Source organism: Falco peregrinus, chromosome 1 (assembly GCF_023634155.1).
Source record: "Falco peregrinus isolate bFalPer1 chromosome 1, bFalPer1.pri, whole genome shotgun sequence".
NCBI lineage: Eukaryota > Metazoa > Chordata > Aves > Falconiformes > Falconidae > Falco > Falco peregrinus.
The window spans coordinates 57,640,899-57,663,201 of NC_073721.1; the positions used below are offsets into that span (position 1 = coordinate 57,640,899).

A 22,303-nucleotide genomic window follows, 5' to 3' on the forward strand; every position below is an offset into this window, starting at 1 on the left:
CACTAAAACTTTTACTTTCTTGAAAGCTCAGGCGTGCTGCAAACACACAGAAGGCAAGATTCTTCAACAGTCTTTAGAAATCACAGAGACACAGGCAAACGTTTTTCCCGCAGTATGATACAAGTTTAATTGTGCAAAAATACAATCATCAAGACTTAAGCTTTGTTGTAAACTGAATGTAATTCCAGTGAGGTACAGGCATGGAAAGAGGTCCTACTGTAATTAACAGCAAATACACCATAGTCACTGTTTAGACAACCATGCGGTTCGATACACTGATATACTGTTCTCAAGTGATTTACACATTCTGTATTTAACTGTATTAATCTGTATTTAATCTGTATTAATCAGGAGAACCAAAGAAATGACACCAAAGAGGAGAGCCAGTAGCACTGCACTAACTCAAAAGAACGTTAACAAAATTTAGACAGACTCCCCAGTGATGGCCAAGAATTAGTCTGTGATACGGCAGGTGGGCAGTGTAACTCCCCTTCATCCAACACAGTATATACTGTGCTTCAGCAAAAGAAAAGGCTTTCCTAATGCCAGTATTTCTTTCAAGCACAGGAAGATGAAGCATTAACAACCTTTAAAACTGTGTTTCAAACTATGAAATACCAATGGTGTTGCATAAGAACATAAGAAATAGATGGGGGGGGGGGCAGGAAACACGAAAAACTTTCAGAGCTCAGTTCTCTGGCTCCACCACTCAATAAAACATAAAAAACCATATGGAAAAGAAAGACACTGCTGAATCCCCTCGCTGACTAAAATCCTCCTGCAGTGCCTACATCACTGAGGAAAAAATAGCTTTCAAAGCAATTCCCCTCCTTACACATTCATGTTTTAACATAACCAGCTTGGGCATTTGTAATGTTGTCCCCCTATGGCTACTTTTTGGTTCTAACAAATCTAGACACTTCTTGCAAAAGCATTTCAACATCTTTGTTAACCTTGTCTTCTGAACTTGGTTCCCAGTCAAAGTCTTCATCGGTAGGTTCGCACACCTCTTCCTCATCATCTCTAAAGCTGCCATTAAGATCATACTCATGTGGTTCATCTTTCTCCACAGCCCTTTCTCCTGTAGGGACAAAAATGCCATATATTCATGAATAATAAATACAGAACTAAAGAGACCTTGCAGGGGCCATCTAGTTAGCCTCTCTCCTCAGCAGGAGAAAGGCTCAACTAAAGCACTCTATCCAATGCTGACAATTTTGTGTTTGATTTTCAAGACTCTCATGTAAAGCTGTACCATCCCTCTCTGACCACTACTGCAGGGCTTACCAGTCTGATCAATTAAGAAAGCTCTCCTTAGTGGCTTTTCTTCCAGCACTTGGAAAACAGTTGCCAGGCCTCTTTTGATAACATCTTCTGATACCAGAAGAAAATGGTATCAGATAACGTCTTCTGACAACTCTCCTTTCCTGAAGGAGTGGCATACACAATTTTCCTGGTCATCTTCCTGCTACTTCTATACCTAAACAAGGCATCTTTCTTGCCATTTAGCCCCTAGCTCTTGCTAGACAGCTATTCTGACTCTATAAATTTTCTGCCTTCACCCATCCATATTTACTTAGGGCTACTTTATACTCTTGCTCTTTGGAATCTGACATGGCTTTGAATTCCCGTTCACTTCTTTCCTGAGCTTCAGGTGAGCAAAGAAATCTGCTAGATCACTCACCTCCTACGTTCTCAACTTGGATCTGTGCTGTGTAGTCTGTACTTCCTTTCTGAACACAGGTTAAGGAAACAACAAATGCTGAACACTTCTTTCCTGAGCTGGATGCAGCCTACCGCCTTCCCAGTTCAGTCTATTCTATCGCGCTGCTGTCCAATCTGCTGCCTATCCATCTTCTGCACAGCTCACACTTTGTGATTAAATTGCCTTCTGTCTTCCCAGTATGTCACAATACTCTACATTGGCAGGAATCAAAACTTGGAAACCTCTATTCACAAGAAATGGATGCTGCTCGCTGCATGTTCCTAAACTTTTTTAGGCAGCTTGTCTTGCAGTAGTCTTTTAAGTGCTCAGATATGTTGACATATATAAACCAGTTCCCAGAGACAGGGCAAGCCTGATTTTTGAAGAAGCCTTATCTACCTGACTTGGTAGCATCGATGCAAAGCTGCTGCCATAGCAGCATTGCCTTCTCCTTTTACTTATCGGTAGCTGTGAACCTTTAACAAGTTTATTTCCACTGCTTTTGGACTTTGGCAGATGTGCACGACCATTGCTCTACCAGCCTACGCTACCTCCCTTTTTCTTACAGGCCCACAATTCCTAACTAGCCACAGACTGTTAATATTCCAGTCATGGTATGCTGCCCTTAAGTCACACCCCTGAATAAAGCTGTATTTGTTCCTTTTCTTCCCAGCCTCCAGTTTCTGCATTCTTACCTCATCTGGAGATAACCTGTCAATGATCTCATAATGATTTATCTGTTGAGCAGTTCTTATCATCTTATATATGAAACTAGAAATGTGTCTTCTCAGCTACACAACCCAGTCCAAATAATCCATGTTTATATTAACCTCAGGTATTTCTTAGCAGCTTCTTGAAACCTCAGGTCAGAGCTCCAGACACTCAAGCTGTGCGTGCGGTGAACAAGCAAGAACACCAGCACCTGGTGTAGTCAGATCACATCCTCTGTCAGTTACATTTTTCTGCTAGTGGAATGTTACTATTCCAGAATTATCTTATGGTCTGATTAACATTTTATACTCTATAGCAAGGTTTTCAAAAGCACTTACAGCAGCAGTCAATTCCCTCAAAGGTACACAATTTTATGGGTGAGCTGTGCTACAGAGGCACCCAATGACTTCCTAGAATAAAGTCAGCCATGTGTGACGCAGCCAATACTACAACTGAGAAATATCCTATGGCTAGCAACCTATATAGCACCTAGCAGAAAATCCTGAAAATGTCAGCTGTCAATTTCGGCTGTAATCCCATCCCATATGATGCTTGCTAGTTTACTGTTTACCAGACTTTAGAGGAAAGTAATTATGCCCATGTTTACCCATAACAGCAGAATTTTTTCTAAGAATCACAGACTATAGTCGTGCAGAAGGAATTATGTCTTGGAGGGAGAAGTCGAAACAAAGATGCTAAATTAAGAACAAAATCTCTCTTCTCAGCCTAAGCCTGTGAGAATAACAAGCCCAAGACCAGATTAACAAAGAAAAACTGCTTTTCCCTTTCACAGCACTGCAGGTGGTATTTTACAACAGAAACAGGAATTCTGGAAAAATACTGATTACTTCCATATTTTTCCTACAAATGTATGAGGAGCATACGATGTTGGTTTTCATCCACCAGTGTTTTTAGATTTCAGCAGTGAATGATGCACTTCCTTCCATGTCTTCCCACTCCTCTCTTTCTGCTATAGTTTAATACAGCTCCACAGCCCCTGAAGCTGCTCATTAAGCACAATTCTCCCTTTCCCCTAGTACCATATTTATAAATATGACCTTGAAACATTCCCTGAAATTATCTCCTTCACATGGGGAGAAAAAGCTTGCTGACCACCCCTTTACAAAGGGTTATGTTTGGAAGTGAGCCGATCAGCTTGCTAGAAAACATACACAGAAGTGTGCAGGAGAATTCTGCAGACTCCATAGCCACAGCAGGTCATTCATCCAAGTAGCAACAAGGCAGTGAAGCCATTCACTAGTGACAATTTAATGACAACACACACTCCAGCCTTTCTCTTTTTTTTTTTTCCTTCCTCCCTTACAGCTATTTCCCCAGTAATTAGCCTTAGACTGTTTCTCAGAACATAGACCACATTCTCTATTGGCAATTTGTAATCCATCTCGCAGCAATTAGACTATCGATGTTAAAAACTAAACATGGCAAATGTCACGTAGATAGCACCCTTCTTTTCTTGGCTGGTGGAGTTTCAGTGCGCTTGAACAGAAATTAATCCTGCTGTGCTTAACAGTGCAGTTGTGCCAAACAGCACGAAATAAAGGCTAATGGAACCTTGCCTGTGTGATCTTGCATGGCTCGGTACGACCGCCTCAGATGTGAGCTTGCTGAGTGCAACCTTTTACAAGCTTTGCCCTCAAGAGAACTAAGCAAGCCAGTCAACAAGATATTGAGGGGAAAAAAGAAATTTAAACAATCATTAAATATGAACAGAACTTTAATTAATGAATTCCCTTCTTCCCACTGTGCATGGAATATCAATTTTTCCCTGGTTCGTTCTTAGGATGAGGAGTTGAATTTAACAGATTGAATTTCACTTCCATGTCAAAGATTTACACATTTACAAGAGAAGCACTTTTCCATCCATAGCCATGCCTGGTTGACCACCTGCCATGAGTTGCACACACAGGATCTACCATTCTGGTAAGGAAGGTCCTCTTATGAAAGACACAGCTACATTTTAAACGTTCAAGATTAGCTTTAAACTTCAGATATGCACACAGTCCAGCTTGCTTCATTATTAAAATCTTAACCGCTCGCTGCACTTACAACGCTGCTTACAATTCTTGCCACTCTTTAATGCACATCTCTGCAAGGGAGCGGTGATCAAGATGGGGCTCATACTTGCACCATGGGATGTGGCAAAGCGTACAGCTAACAAATATGCCTCAAAATATGCTAGTGCACAGATACACCCATATCAAGCATTCAGTGACAGCAGAAGTACACACATACATGATAAGGAAATGGGATGGGAAAGACATTCCTGAGTGGAAAGTAGGTCGCAGAACAGAATGGAGGCCAAAACACTTTGTCTAGAAAACTACAGCTATTTGCACTTTACTTTCTCTAGAAGGCAGATCTCTGTTTTGAAGATTTCTGTAGGAAATGCCCAGCCACACCTTGGTGATCTCAAAGAAGACAAGTCAGTTCCCACCTCCACTTGAGATGCAGCAGTTCCACATCCTCATGCCTTGTTCAGGCCAGTGAAAGTAAAGATGGCATATCATCAGGCTTTCAGACTCCTCTTCAACGCTCACTTGTAAATTATTTTAGAAATAACAGGAAGCTTCACATTTGGAAGCCAAACTGAGATACAAGAGATGCCTTGAAACAGAGCTAAAGGATATTTAAAACTGGAGCCCATGCACCTGCAACATGTAAGTTAATATTATTGGCAGCAGCAAAGCAAGCTAGGTGTACTACTGGTAAATGGAGGAGATACTCATACATAGTATTACAGGTTACATTATCAAGAGAGACTACAGTTGCCTGTGATACTACATAATCCTCACTGATGTCTAGAAACTAAAGTTCGAAGGATACGTATGTAGTTCATAGCGAACACTGCCCCCAGCTGAAAGGCATTACCCTTCTTCGACACTTCAGTCCTAACAAGCCTGTAACATCAGTACCTCAGAGTAAATATAAGAAAAGCTCATCACCACATCCAGAGATATCTTTTGACATTTATTTAGAGGTCAATGCAATGCAGGAGTATCTCAATGTTTCAAGAGCAATCAGTCTTCATGGGGTAACCTTAACTAGCTGTGGATGAACTATTGGCTCCTTTCATCCTGTTATGAACCCTGTTCAAGGAAGGAAGAATTGGCTTGGTCACACATGTCTCTCAAAACATTTGTTTGTTTCGCTGCCTGCTTCCAGGGAAGGACAGGTGTGCTCAGCACACAGGAATTCAATTCCAGCACTATTACTTGCAAAAAAGGAAGCAGAGTTTTACTAAAATAATGACTACCTTCTTCTCAGGTAAGTATTATCAAGCATCTCCAGCACCACTAAATGCCCCAAAACCCAAAGCAGATCAGTTGCATCCCATGCTGATGGGCCCATTCAAAACATCAGAACATACCATTTTTTGAAGTTTTTGTCGTGTTCTTCTTTCAGTTACTAAAGAAAGAAATTTTATTAGCCAGGACAGAGTACAACCTAGCAATAAGGGTTATTTGGAGAGGTTGCTACAACAGAAGACTGGCTTATTAAAAGAAATGCTGCAATGGTTGTGCTGTATTTACAAGTATAAAAACTACTCTGCTGCCCCCAAAAACCTTTTTTTTTGTATTAAATGATTCTTTAAAGATTACCCAGATGAACTGTTCTTACAATTATGAACTATGCCGTCTGTAGACAAACATCATCAGTACTGGCTGGGGTTTTTACGGCAGACAATTGCAGTATTTCAAAGCACTTAAATATTTTACACCATTGTTTCCATAAATGCAATTTCTCCTTAATAACCATAGAATCATAGAATGGTTTGGGTTGGAAGGGACCTTAAAGGTCATCTAGTTCCACCCCTCCTGCCATGGGCAGGGGTAATGTCATAATCCTGATTTTTTGAAGTAAAATGCATTATCATTACATTTCCCTAACTGTTCTGCTCTAAAGTATTGTCTTTTTGCATTGGGAATTAAATTGGAAAAAAAAAACCCTCCAAGTCCAATAATTAAGAAAAAGCACAAAAAGAATGCAAAGTACATCTTTGAATTCTCTAAGAACAGACAAAATATAAACAGTATATTCCCCTGTGTTTTTCAACAAGTCTAGTTACTGGAATACAAAAAGACTTTTAGAATAGAATCTCAGATTCAGTTTTAATTATATTCCCTCCAAGCCTCAACAGAACATACATGCTATAGGGATACACACATTTTGCTGTGGGGATGGGAAAAAAAGCTACAGAAAAAAATTACTGCAGTATCCATTTGAAATGTTGAGAAATACTTCAGTATATTCCCTGTTTTCACTGTAACACTCCAGCTCCAAATGGAGGAAGCAGAATAGAGAGATCTGGTAAGACCATGCTATACCATGCTTAGTTTTCAATAAAACCTGTTAAACTCATGAAAACAGCCACTTGCCATCTGGCATTTTTGTCAAATCCTAAGATATAAAGCATACAAACTATGTCAGTGGTGTCTGACCCAGACCATCTTGTTTCAGTTGAAAAACATTTGAAAAAGTGAATGTAAGTGTGCAGCGGCCAAGCAGCCTTACCTTCCTTATCACAGACAACGGCAACACCACATGCTCAAGAAGAGCAAGGGTGCAGGGCAATACAGAGCAAGCTGCAAATGCAATATTACTTTCTCACTTAAAGCATTTTATTCCAAGGTGTTGGCATCCATTACTGGGTTTGGGGGTTTTTTCCCCCCACTTTGAGCTATACTGAACAACTTGGCTTACCTGGAGGTGCACTGTGCTTGTATTCTAGTTTATGCTGTGGATTCTTCCTGCAAAGAAAACAGTAAAAGCTTGATTTGCCACCTTGTTCCACACCTAACAAGAACCTAACAAGTTCCCAGAACTCCTTTGTATTTTGTGAATAATTTTCACTTCTTTTTAAAATAAAATTCTGTGACCAGTGCCTTACTGCAGTGTCTCAGCTTACGTAATGTAGGGTGGAAGAAAAAAAGGGTTCCATAAGAGTTCCTTTTGTTTCAGCCTTTTAAAAAAAAATAAAAAAGACAGCTGATCAAAACCAAGGGATGAGATAGTTTCCAAACTTGTAAGATGAGATGCATTTGCTCAGCATAATAAGAACTGATCCAATTATTTACTCTCACTAAAACCAAAACCAGAACATAACCTCTGGTGCATAAAGTGCAATGCACACACAGTGCATCACAAGTCTGAGATACCCAGCCGTAACCTCCATATTCTGCAACATAAGGCTAAAAATCAAATAGTTTGGGAAAATTAAAGAAATTGAAAAGAATTGCCTGTCTCAAAGTATCACAGGGAAAGGCCAAAGAAGGACTGTTAAGAGAGTTTACTAATTTCTGCAATATGCTGCTGCAATCTGGGAAGTTCAATATACAAGTGTGTATGTCTTCTATTAAAAAACAGCATCAATGCAATGAAAATTAAAAATTTAAAGTCAACTTACTCTTTGATCTGCAATAAATGCTCCCCTCATTCAGGCTGCGATCCAGGTCATGAACACACTGATTTATCCCACCCCCCAAAGCAGTTATCCAATGCTGTTCTAATGTTTTAACTTGGTCCCACTTACACCGTGCTGATCTGTTGTCTTAGTGTATTAGAGCCGCACGTTAAAATTGTTTCAGCTCAATTTACTTCTGTGCAGAAAATTAAAATTAAAAAAAATTCTAACTTTGGAAGAAAACTGGTTCAGTTGTCCTAATTTCTCCTTCTGAAAAAGAATCAACAATTAAAGCCCACTATTTAAGAATGGCATACCATTTGACATTGCTTGAAACACAAGATTAATTTCTATAACTGCAGAATTTTTTTGATATTTTACAAAATACCCTTGCTGTGAAGACTGCCTTGTAAAACTACCATTTGACATTGCTTGAAACACAAGATTAATTTCTATAACTGCAGAATTTTTTTGATATTTTACAAAATACCCTTGCTGTGAAGACTGCCTTGTAAAACTAGTTGTTTATGTTTTCTTATTCTTCAAAAATAGAATACTCTTCAGTAAGAAAATCTTATTTTTACATCAAATAAATTGTTACACATTCACATACTTGAAGTTGATTTACAGTTTTATAGCTACTGCTATCCCAAAGTGCATTTCATGTGCATTAGAAGGGATAGTTATCTGAATAAAAACATGCAAGTACAGCTTTCTATTAAATACCGTACTGAAACAGAACAGTTACTTAATCCAGTGTTTTGCAAGTGTTGGTAGCATCAGAGCATTTGATCCCAACTCAAGGCACACCATTTAGATAACTCAATTATGTATTCCAGTAGTAGCCAACAGATAAAGACAACAAAAATAACATCAAAATCCTTCAAATGACACCTGTTGCTTTGTGGAAAGAATTATCATTGCTTTGTGGGTGCCTCCTTTCTTCTACCCCAAAAAGAATGAAACACTGTTTAAGAAATGATCAACCAATAAAGCACAGGAGTTGACTTATCTGCAAAGAGAGACAGTTTTAGTTTTGGACAGTGTCCATTGTACTCCTGAAAAGTATGTTGGCAATTTCAGGAGCAGTATAAACCTAGATTTCTCATCCTGAGGTGAGAAATTCATCTCACAGATGTTTTTTGAGAAAAGAAACACTTCTGCATTAGTTGAACATAAGATGGCTTTTCCTTAAAAGTTACTCCCATTTTGTTACACTTTATAAAGAACACGCTCTTTAGGATCATCACGCTTCCAGGGAGAGAGAAAATGTTTCTGCTCAAGCACAATCTTTAACAGCAGCTGTTAGTTTCAATATGCCCCCACAAAAGGGCTGTTGTCTCAAAATATATCCTTTTGTCCATTGCATCAATTACAAAGCAGTCATTACACTCTGCTAAATACAAGTGTAAAACCTAGATATTGAGAAACAAATGGAACAAAAGGATCTTTTGAAGAAAATCAACAGCTGCTAAAAGAAACAGCAGTCAGCCATAAAGTGGATTTTCTTGCTGGTACCTAAATTATGCTTTCTAACAAATCAAATACTAACTAAAATAGAGGTTTTGTACAAAATCTTAACAAATATTTTGTGAAAATCTGAACTAAAAGTTACATATCAAGAAGAACATGTAACAATAAATTATTGTTTCTATACAAGAACAGTTTACTACAGGTTGAAAAATGAGAAAGTTTTGATCTCTAGGCCACTGAACCGGTTCCAAAAGTCAAGGCTTCATGTTCACCAGCTGAAATCACAAATACTTTGCACAGACCTTGGTGGCATAAAGGTAGCAGTCTGGCGTCAGTAAATTTGGAAAGCCACAGTCAAGATTTAACATCACTATCCTACTGTCAATTTGCAACTCCAGGGGAGAACATTCTTAACCTGTAAAACAAGAAAAGCCATTTTGTACAGTGCTTCTTACCTATAACAAGCCGTTCCATACGTTCCATTCAGGCCGGTTATCATTGTTATCCTGAGTTACGATCTCTGTTTCATGATTGTCATCGTCATTAGGGTGACTAAACTGCTGAAAGTGAATGGGATTCTTCCTGCAAAAGACAAATATAGATCAAGAACTGACTATTCCATTTAAACAGGAGAAGTGGAGGTAAGAAAGGTGTTACTGAATCAGTGACATTTTCAGTGGTTACAGAAAGAGAAGCTTTTAATGTTTAACTTGATGCAGAATGTAAGACCTGCTTTCAGGATAATTGAAGAAAAGTTTTGTTTCAGCAGAGGCTGCAAGAGGTTAAAACATGAATTCTCCTATTTGCCATCATCAGCTTTACGTTTCAGGCCTCCAACACATACACAATCTACTGATGTAGTCCCATAGCATGAATCTCGCTCCGTGGCTTGCTCCGTCATGACTCCCTCTGGAGTTACCAAGTGCTACACAAACCTCTCGCAAAGTCTGAGCTCAAGCTGCGAGGGCCAACCCATGGCAGCTGAGCAACTGCAGTCCTGAAGCCTTCCCACGCTCTTGGGTGATCACCTGTGAGCTTCAGGCAGTATGTCTCAATCATTACTTCTGTTCCGTATGCAAGTTACTACTCACTTGAACACTTCAAATGCCAGCGTATTATTCCAGAGGGATGAAGTGCTGGGGCCTGAGCAGCAGGCCCTGAGCCAAAGCTGACCTCCAAAAGAACCCGCCAACCCAACCTTAAATATATGTATTTAGTATACAATCATTAGCAAAATATGCACGGTCATTAGTGAACCATGTATGGCCATTAGCAAAAGATGCTCCTTGGATAAACTATAATCATGAGAGAAGAGACAGTGCATCCTTCCTTGCTTAGAGGCGGGCGGCCAAAGCCATGAATCCAGCTCTTTGGCCTTGTCTGGAAACCGGTGGTTAAAATCCAGTTGATAACAGGAACTCCCTCGGTTCCTCCCAACCCCTGGCCAGGCTTTGGTGGCATCTGACAGGAGAGTGAAACCAGATGTTTCCACGTTTGGAATTACGTGAGCTTGTTTGTTAATAGTATAAAAGCTGAACCCTCTTGCAGCGACATTGCAGACCTCACCTACCAGGAGATGCCCTGCGCAGGACTTCCCAGCTGCCGGGACAGGCTCTCCAGACCCTCGTGCAACAGGGGCTCCCCAGCGACTGCAGAGCTGGAGGATGGCAACCTGTTAGGGCAACAGGTGATGTATCTTTCTGAACCACTACAGCTAGCTGTGAATAGTAACGATTAGGTGCATTGCCTTGCTTATCTGTTTTATTGTTTGAATCAGGGTATCGTAGGCTAATCCTTCTGTATGTGCATATTGCCTTATTTTCTGCATTAATTTGAAACAAACAGTGCATCAAGGGTATCTTCTGTATTGGTGTCTGTGTGCTATCTATTGACCCCATCAATTGGCAAAACAATGGAGCAGTCTCCTGGACATTACATTGATTATGCTCTCAGGTTTGCCTTGGCTACCGTGGCATTTTATTTGAAATACCAAATCACAACGATGACATGAAGTTGTACCGTAAGACATAACTCTGTGTGTAGCTGAGCCACACCGATGTTAGTGATGAGAGCACCGTACAAGACAAGGCAGCTATAAACAACATCACTTGTGAAGAAGTGATGTTAAAAAGAACACAGAAAAATACATTATGACTTCAGGAGAAATTCATGGGGCAGATCAAAAGACACTACAAAAAATTATGTCATAATGAACATACTGTACTAAAAGCAAATCTACTTTTTCCCTCTGATTTCTTTTAGAGACACTTTTTTTCAAGCATATTTGAAAGCAAGAAAAGTGAGATGTTTTAATAAATGATTTTCCAAAAGATATACACAAAATACTTCAGTGATTTACCACTAATTCCCAGTGTACATAATCAACATCTTTGTGCAAACTGTAAAAGTGAACTGCTTGCCTCAAGCAAGAGCAATGATAACTTGAAACTGCAGAGGGATTACTGCTGTCATTTGCACTTGTTACAGCTGCATTTAGAAACACCAAGCCAGAAGCACGTATGCAGCTAGCGACATACACAGCAGCTTCCTCACTGACCACAACGGGCTCTTAAGAACTTTCTAGGGAACAGTCAGTATTATTTTCAGCATTTCAACCAACACCGTAAGAGAAAAAGCTTTTGTTACAGCTTTTGCAAAATGATTACTTAAGCACCATGAGCCCTACTAACCATTCAGGCCTCCTTTCAGGCACTGAAAACAGATTAGATATTTAGTATTAATACTTTTACATCGCCATCTGCTTGGTATCTTTCACTCGGGAAACTCAGCAAGCAAGCTACAGATAAACTCTTCCAGGAGCTACTTATCAGAGATCCAGTGTCCCTTAGTCCTATTTACACAGGTGACAGACGCCTCGTTCTGGTCTTTTCTGTTGATTTCTGCAGACTGTAGGGTAAGTAAATACTGTTTCGCTAGATATCATTGCAAGGCTGCCTTTACCAGTCTTTTATTCTACAAGTTCTCAGAAAACATCACTTCTAACGCCACATTCAGGCTGGCTGCCTACTTCTTTTGCCATTTAAAAATAAATGGGATGAAACCAAGTCATTTTAGAGGCTACTTGCATTGTTTTCTAAATGCACAGAGCTAACGTACCAGCAATATTAGCCAGAATTTGAGTTCAGTCATTTGAAACACAATTCATCTTCTCAAAGGGACACAGAAGCAGCTAATGCTCTGTGAAATCATTTTAATACTTATGATGTGCGGAATTAGACTCTGTAACTCGAAAGTTATAAAGTAGGTATGTTTATTGCGCGCAGATGCACGGGGGATGGCTCCTCCACAAGCGTGCATACCCAAAGTGACGCTCCTCCACAAGCGTGCATACCCGAAGTGACGAACCATCTCACATTTATACAATAAAACAAATGAATATTCAATTAACGCCTATACATACTCGTTACCTAAACCCCGCTTTGTATGTTAATTAGCTTATCAGTCCGTTTCCTGGAATGTGGTGGTCTTGCAGGTTTGTAGGTGATTGATGTTCTTGTGACCATCCGATCTTCTTCAGCAAGGAAAGGTGATTCATGTCCTTGTGACCATCCGATCTCCTCCAGCAAGGAGACTTAGCACTCCCTCCCTCTAGACAGCATTGGAATATCTCTCATCCTTTTCTCATTCTTTTTTAAATAGCCCCTTTGTTAAAGGAAGAAGGGCAGGTGTCTCCTCAAAACTGTGTGCCTATGTGACCAGACACCGCACCCATGACCAGTCACCATACTCACATTCCCGAGCAGACATATACAATCACAGTCGGTGTCCATTGTCCCCATTTCACACTATTTCTCCATATCACTTATTCCTACAATAAGATACATGCAGCATCATAGTCATGAAGGAAAAAAGGCCTAAGAGCTGCCAGTTAGCTAACCTATTCTGTTTTAGGTGATAGCCAGTTCCTTTCATGAATTTACTTCAAAAGCTATTTGGCCAATACCAAAGAGCCTTTATTGCAGGAGAGAAAAAAGAAAAAAAAATTGTATAGGAGGAAGCAAGAAAAAGGGAAGGGTCTTGATGTACGCACCCTATCACTGGGCCTCAGGATTCTTTGGGCCAGTGGATGATGCTCCTCAAATTATACATCACCTGTGAAGCACCTCAAACATGTCCTATTTCAGATGCTCAGGACTAGTAACATCATAGTTTATCTTACCTTTATGTGGATAATTTATACTTACACCATTTCTAGATGTTGTGCAACGATATCCAGCAAAATAAATAGAAGCAGAGAAATGCACAGCTAATATTAAGTACACATTATCCCTTCTTGCAAAAATCTTCTTCCTTTTATTAAGAGTTTGGTTTGTTTGAGGGTTTGTTCGGGTTTTTATGAATACAAGAGATCTGAGTTGTAAGAGCACAGCACCTTTCATGCTGGAAGCTGCACTCCAAAGTTAGTTTTACAAAAAAACCTTGCTGCACAGGAATACGTTATTAATTTGATCAAAACTAAATCATTAAGCTTTAATCGCACAAAAAATAACCAATTAAAAGCCTATTTTAAGAATAAAGTTTTAGGAGAGTTGCCTTCTCATACACAGAAGCTCTGAATTTCTGACAGAAAATTATGCAAATAAAAATTATGCAAGTAACACTTACAAAGTTCTTCAGAATCAATGCAGTCATCTCCAGCACGAGCTGAGCATTGCTCAGTGAAATATTCAAGACAGTTTTCATCTATGCAGCTCCCAAAAGCATCTTAAAAGCTTTTTCTAAAACAAATTTAAGTGGTAAGGTCAGAATCCCTGGCTCTTCTTAAACACATGCAGGAGACCCCTGCCATCTCAAGGGCTTATTTTCTCAGCCTACTAAAGAAACTGGTAAGTAAAACGTAATGACGTGCGGCGAATGAAGAGACGGGACGGAGCTTGATGCAAGCAAATGTCAATTTATTGTACAGAAGCACGAGTTTTTATACACTTTCAGAAGCTGCACGTTTTAAACAGATTGGTTCTTGAAGCTAAGCATTGCATACTAGGCAATCCCTGATTGGTGGTTAACTACCAGCAATTAACAGCAAGGTGTTACCTTTCCTTGGCGCCATCCTTGGCGCCATCCGTCTCCCACTCCCCTGTGCTCTGCAAACATGCCTCATCACGTTAATTGTTGTCCAGACAAGCCCGAGCACATTCCCCTCAGCTAACTGATTGCCACGCATGGTCCTAGTTTCCAGCCCGCTCCTGCATCTCCCCCTTCCTGTTGCACAAAAAGAACCCCTGAAATCGAGCAAAAACAAGGCACAAGTAATAGAACAAATAAAAAACCAACTAAGACATATTATCAATGTCAAAATAACCCACTGTCTCTGTTCTGTACAATTTTACAATTTCCCCTTTTTGTTTTTGAACAGCTAGTACCAGGTTTGCCATGTTCTGCAGGGCCCTTGCAAACATGACGGCAACCAAGGTAATAGCAAACAAACAATACTGCCAATTGAGTGAATGGATGCCAAAAAGGCTGAAATTTTCTCAGATTTTGTCAACATGTTGCTGCAATGGGGCGCCTAAAATCCACGAAGCACATACCATCAAAATCCTCACAGCCATGTCCTTGAACCAACAACAAAAAAGCAGTGGCAATTTTGACTCACATTCTTAACTGCTTATCAAACAAGGTGATTTAACTCTTTAATGCTTTCCCTGCTGTTACTCTGGATAAGAGAAGAACCGCTGCGACACGTTCCCATCATAGCCTCCTACTACATTAGCATCTACAGAAAGACAATTACTGACATTCAAAGTGTAAACAATACCAGCTTCTTTTGGATTAACATTATACATAGGTGGAAGGGCACGCCAAACAAGAACTGGTTCAGTCAAAAAGTTCCAAACATCGCATGCCTTCTCTGAACATACCTCTGGGGTCATTCCCTTCATTCCCTCTCTTTTTTATGCAAAGAGAAACACTTTTACCATAACAGAGAAGCCCCTATTTACATCTCTGAGCCCGGACACAAACTGCAGCTGTATGCTCCACCAGGCTCAGGGCATAAATCATTCATGTAGTTACATAGCTATATATCTCTACAAGCGTGCAGACACCTATTAAACACTAAACAACCATGTTTATATTTCCTATTCTCCTTCAAAATACCTAGTTGTTTTCTCATCTCCTGTTAGGTCAAATATTCTCCAGCTTCCTCTCCTACATCTCTCTTCAGACATTCTCTGTCCTCCTCTTTTTTGCTTGTTAATTGCGACAATGCAAAGGTTGTGTGTAGCTGGGTGACCATGACCTGATTTATGTTACAATCAACTAAATACAGGAAAAAAAGGTATGGGAGACATAAGGCAAACATCAATAAGGTGGTTAAAGATAATTATAATAAATCCTGTAATACTTTTGAGTCATGGCCCAAAGTTTCCCAGCCATGAGAAGAGACCAAAGGCATCCCGCCCCTGGCTCTGTTGCAGATCTTTGTTTTAAGGCTTTTGAGTTTTGTATACTTTTGTAAATTAATTCACAGTGGTCACTCAGATTCACGTAACACATCCTATCAAAGTCTTCACACTTGTGTCCCTGTGCTAATAATAAAAATCAACAGCAACTCGGTTCTGTAGCAACATGTGATGGACAGAATCAACATCTGTTAATAAGCCAGAAAAAAAAAATAGTATTTGTAGTATTACTTTGTTCAGCAAGCTAGCAGCCTAATTTACAAAGCAAGTTAAAAGCGTGTACTATTCTTACAGAAGAGATTAGAGAAGCAAAAATCTGTTATGCTGCATTCCAGAACTCAGCCTGAGAATTACAGTCTGCTGTGAGTTCTGCGTTACAATCATTTGGCACATGTTGGGGTTGCGATTGTGAAAGTTGCCCGTTTACAATTTTCATTGACATTATCACAGCTAGTTGTTTTAAAAGCAACCCTTGAGCTTCCTGATGTTCGACTTGTTGCAAAATATTCTGAAGCCAATCAATCAAGTTAGTATTAAAGTTAGTGACTCTCTAGGACCCCGCAACACTGTGGCAAGACTCCCGCATCCTGACTGCCTTAATAGCCATCTCATTCATTTGCAAACAGTTGTCCCTGGCATACCTTGCCTGAGTCACAGAATCGGCACAGTTAATTGCTCCAGCCAACTGCTCATAGTTAACAGCAATTCCCCGATTAAGGTTTTCAGTCAAGGCCACTACACATAGCTCACAAAAATCAGATAACCTCATCATATACTGTATCAGTTAGTACCATACAAAGCAGTAACTTCCAATCATGCAGTGTGAGTGTATAAGGCTCTGCCATCACTTCAAGAAGGGACATAGCAAATGTATTATGAATCCTCCCTTCCCGCACTGCTTTGCTTAACCCTTTAACAGCCTCGTATTGCACAGGCTGCCACTCTGCAGGTTGATTTGTCTGACAAAATACTGAACATGCCCTAGCGACTCCCAAAACCCATCACTTAAGTGTTTCCCACTTGCATTCCTGCCACCAATCCCTCAGACCCCCTTTCACCCTCCCCAAAAATACAATCAATGCATCAGGAGAGACAAGGGGGTGGGGGAAAGGTCTAGCTCCTTTTCCAGATCTATAGGACCTGCATCAAAAGGTTTATCAGTGTCAATGGAATCATTGTCCGAGTTGTCCTGTTCCCGTGCTTGATCCTGTGTTGTGAGGGTCGCTGCAGTCAGTGACAGAAGCTTTGGGGGCAGAGGAGGTGTGGACAGAATCACCATCACTGACGGTGTCTTGAGAAGAGTCACGCTGTCGGTGGAATTTACAGCTTCCTCTGGTTTAGCAACATTAGTAGAATTAGTCCACACTTGGCAAAGAGTAGTCAGAATTTGCCACCAAGATGCTAAATGCATTCCTGACACGGAGTTCCCCTCCGCGGCAGCATCATACAATTGGCTGCTGTATGTACACACTTTCATTCTTTCCAAGTCTCTAAAGTTTCTTGGCTGCTCACCTGTCTCGATGCATACAGGCGTTATCCTCGGGGTTTAGGTTGTCCGCCTGGTCCAGACAGCAAGACGATCGTTCAGCCAAGCCGCCTCCTCCGGAACGCAGCCCTCTTCCACGAGCTGTCTTTTTTCCGTCCTTATTCTTCCAAGGCTTCGGAACACCACCATAGGGGTCACCATTTGAGGAGACTGAGGCACGGACTCCCTGATCTGACTAGAAGACCCTTCATGAGTCCATATACGTCTCTTTCTGGGGACGAAGCCTGATTCCCCATTACGGATTTCCCACAGCTCACCTCTCAACTCCGGAGGGATTTCAGGCCGGCTCCTGCTTCCTTTCAGCAGATCATTCAAAGTTCTGTGGGATTCGCTGCATGTCGCTCAGTTAGGCGATTCGAGAGCCCTTCGCGTTAGATCCTTAAACGCATCACGTCGGGGTCACCAATTTGCGGCGAATGAAGAGACGGGACGCAGCTTGATGCAAGCAAATGTCAATTTACTGTACAGAAGCACGAGTTTTTATACACTTTCAGAAGCTGCGCGCATGCCACGCATGGTCCTAGTTTCCAGCCCGCTCCTGCAATGACTCACCAGCACTAGTTATAAAGCCATAGTATTCAAGCCTGAAGTTAACGCCACAAGTGCGTGTAAGATGTTTATAAGTTCTAAACTGTAAGTCTTACTAGAAAACAGGTCTCATAAAAAGACAGATGCAAGTCTGTAGCTGCCAGATTTACAAGCTGAAGGTGAAATGAAAAATACTTCTTTTCATAAACAAAGAGCTCAGTATTTAGAAGAATGCACATACAAATCCAAAGGCTGGTTGAGCATGCCCTGCTTTGACAGTTATAGGAAAGATTCACACACACCCAGTCAGCACAGAACTGTACCACAGGCTAGCCAAAGGATAGAATTGTGGACAAAAATTGTGAAATTACAATTTCAGAGATGAGAGTTCAGCTGTACCACACCCCTACTACGCAACTCGAAATGGGGGTTGGGTTTGGATTTGTTTTTATTTTTAAATCCCTATTCTTTTAACTTCTGAAAAGCGAGCAGCAGACAAGAAAATGAACACAAGACAGTATTCAAAGAGTAAGTTCCTTGACAACAAATATAGTCAGATATAACACAGACAGAGCACTTGCCTCCTAGTGGTAACAGCAGTTTCTTTCGATTTGGAAAAAGCTTCAGACTGCCACAGGAAGAGAATCCCACACTGACGGAGGATAAGAAGAAGAATCTCTGCAGAGAGAAGTGTGAATCAAGCTTGACTCTTTCAAAAAGCAGTGTTTTCAAATTCATAAATGAAGAAACTGAGCTATGGGTTACAAATTTATTTCCTAAACATTTCAGCTATGTGTTAGAGACATCTAATAAAATCAACTAAACTAACATTTCATCTTTTCCATTTGTGCTGTTCAACCACGCACCCACCAAAGGTGCCTGTCATATGCAGAAGACAAGTATCTCTTACTAGGAGTTTATAAAATACGGATTAGAAAACTGAAGAGCATTCAGTTATTGGAAAAATGACATTTTATATGAAACCTCACCTAGAAAGAACACTGTAAGGAAATGTTATGGTTACCAAAGCAGTCCTCATTTAAGACATTGACTCCTACAGCACATTGTGCTAGAAGACACCTTTCATAAGATTAATGGAAGGAGACAAAAACCAGCTACTCATCGTACTCAAAAGAGCACTCAAAGCAGCTCCTCTTCCTTAGCAACTCTAAAAAACAGGTTTTGCTCAAGGAAAACACTACACAATCAAAAACTGAATACGCTATCAATGCGTTCCTTCAAAGCGTCCATTCACATCACACTTATGTACACTTCTGTCAAGAATATGGGTAACTGCAATGGCTTGCTTTACTGCAACATAGCTATCTCATTGATGCAGAATGACTACTTGGTGGTCTTGCATTAAAAGCACATACAGGACAGACGATAAAGCACCTTTCTTTGCAAACAAGCAGGTTTAGTCTCATCACATTTCCTGAAGACCAAAGCTGGTGGTTTTGATACTTCCTATTTACAAATTTCTCCAACAAAGTAAGATTTTGTTACGTGCTATTTCAGAGCATTCTTTTCTTCTTATAAAGCAACACTTCCCAAAAGTACTGCCGCAAATGTTTTAGAATAAAGACCCAAGAAGAAACGTGCACATGCAGACTCCTATTGCATGTTACCTGTAACTAAAACTTGCCTTCCAAAACATTAGGAATCCTTCAGCGTGTCAGAGCATTGAATCAGCTTCACCCCCACAGAGGGGAAAACTTGTCTGAGCAAAATGAAAAGTAGCTGGAGCAAACTAAAGGCTGCATTTGTACTACTGGATCAGCTTGGCTGCCTAATGAACCATGTCCTCCTCATAATCATGAAGGGCAAAACCTGAGATATGCGAAGGAATGCTACATGAAAACTGGAAGTCTGATGTACTCATGAACACAACAGCTTTACGCAGTTATCTGCAGCAACAGGCACACCAAACATACACAAGAACCCATTTACTTGTGCTTGCTTGTTTGCTGAACAACCTAAGTTTTTACTGTCACTCAAGCCCCTTGGGGGAAGAGGTAAAAAATACAAAAGTAGTAACAGTGATAATATTTAAAAAAAAAATTAAAAATCACAGGACCTCCTGTTTCCTGGATTAGCCTTATCTTTTGTGCTTACAATGTACATAGATTTATGTAGTGCTTAAAATCTCCTAAAGGCAGTTCTCAGGTCACTGGTCACTTGCTACCCTCAGGAACACCTCTAGACGCCTATCTTCTCTTCAATATATTAACACATGGCATTACAAATCTTTTCTGGGCAGAAAGAACTAGCAGGAGACCAGGCACTCAGCACTGGGGTTTTTGGCATCTTGCTGGAACATTTGTATCGCACAAAACATTTGTATGACAGATTGTGAATTGAGAGGATATGAGTAGCAGAAAAAAAAATAAAAATCATCCCTCAATTGAAGTATCACCAAAGACACTGACCAGATAAGGGTTCACAAGGAGTTTATAAGTGTGACTTGTTCTGGTTTTAAGAGGGGACTGAATGCTTAAAAAAAAAAAAAATAAAAAAAAAAATGGTGCAGATTGGCCAAGTTACAACAGAAGTAATTCCCCATTATTTAGGGATAACAAATAATAAGCATTTTAAATAGTCAGATCACAAAGCATACAATAACTTCATCTTTCATAAAAGTTTCAGCTGCAAATAAAACAAGCCTACAGAGTCTATGTTGGGCATTTCAGTCATTTACATCTCTTCTCCCTGCCGGTACATGTACTGTACACACAGGGGGGTTTATTTCTTTCCTTTTTAAAGTGGACCTTTGTTTCTTATTTCCTAGAACTCTGCATCGTTTAATCTGCTGAAGTACATCATCCCTTGTTTAGGTTATATTGGAAGTTAGCAAGACATCCTGGCTCCTCCTTTTATACTTTTAAAATTCTTGCTATGCCATTGGTTTCTCATCAGTCCCCATTTACCAAAAGATTTCTTTCAAATCAAAGCTTGTAACGACTTTACTGTTTTCGGTAGCTAATACAGTACTTCTTAATAACAAGCTAGCTTAAGCTGGGTTTATTTTTGCTTCACCTGTAACAGCCTGTTCCATACACGCAAGGTGTCCTCTTACGCTTGTTCTGTTTGGAGCTTTCTGAAGTATCTGCACTTCTGGTTGAATCAGAAATCTGTCTTGTAATCCAGATTTGCATCAGGCTCAAGAGTCCCTTCCTGGGCACCAAAAGATCAGGAAGTCCTGCCCAGTGAGCCTGTTGGCTTGCAGAACCAGTCATCTGCTCTTTGTTTACTGTTTCCTCACTTCTATTTCCTTTACTGGAGATCTGACCTTTTAGACAATTTACTATGCCGCTGCCTATCTTTTCTTCCCAGAGAACTTCCAGGGGATTTTGTTCCAGTCTTGCCATTCCCTGCCATGTTTCTCATGGTATTCTCAAGAGGAAATCCAGAGCATTCTGTGGAACAAGGTTCCATTTTGAAGGACCTGAAAATGTACATTCTTCAGAACTAAAAGCTTTAAGGTCAAACTCTGCCTCATCATTCCTGTTTTCAAAGTGAGAGAATCATAGTAGAGCCCAGGCTGGAAAGGACCTTGATAGAGATTAAAACCAGCCCCGTGGGCACATATTAGCTTGGGGCTCATCGTTAGCCAGCAGATGTGTTACACTTGAACAAAAGGTTAGATGATGGAAGTGTAAAGAACTCTAGTAGGTAACAGAAACTAAACAACAGACTGCTAATGTATGCAAAGGTAAGCAGGAAATTTAGGTAACTGCCCAATAAGATGAAAAGTACATCCTGAAGAGGCGCCAGAGGGAGGAGGTTATGATAATGAATTTTTGGAAACCTTACGTATTTGCATGACTTTGTATAATAAATATCCGTTGGCTTGTTGAAACAGCGTGCAAGTTAGGAGTAGCGATCCCCCTTGCACCCGACGCTGCAATAAACATACCTCTTTGTAACTGCCCTCGAGTTGTACAGTTCGATTCCGCATGTCAGTTTGGCGACCCAGGTGAGACCCTCTCTGTCCGGCTGTAGGACCTGCTGAGGACGGGACTCCTCTGGGTGCCCCCAAGGTTTCTCAGGAGGACTCCCCTACTCACCTAGATGACTGCGAGGACAGACAGGGACCATCATCGGTGGACCAGGTATGTTGCAGTTGGGTTGGGGATACCTGTAAGTTATGAGGAGACGTCCTACGTGAGGTAAAGAGCACTGGTGCTTGCCCCTGGAAAGGCTGGGGGTGGGAATTTGGGTGCTCTCCTCGCTGCAGTAGCGGGAAGGGGCCTCTCGAGGGGTAACAGGTTTTCTCCCTAGTGGTGTGTTTTGGCCAATTTGGGTTCTCTTCAAGAATGTCTTTTGGCCATTTTGTCATCTGTTGTAAAATTCGGTACCGTGTATTAGTTGAGACCTCTTGTTGGTATTTGACGTTCTGGGGTGGCATAACGGTGTTTGAGGTTGGAATGTCCGTCATAAAATGGTATTGTTGCTATCTATCCGAGTAGCAGAGTGAGTGTGTAACAGGCCCT

The 22,303-nt window shown here is 40.6% G+C and overlaps 1 pseudogene; it reads right to left on the reverse strand.

The window, feature by feature from the left end:
* Positions 1-124: 124 nt before the first annotated feature.
* Positions 125-21,245, reverse strand: LOC129783654 (aprataxin and PNK-like factor; annotated as a pseudogene).
* Between the last annotated feature and the right edge of the window lie 1,058 nt (positions 21,246-22,303).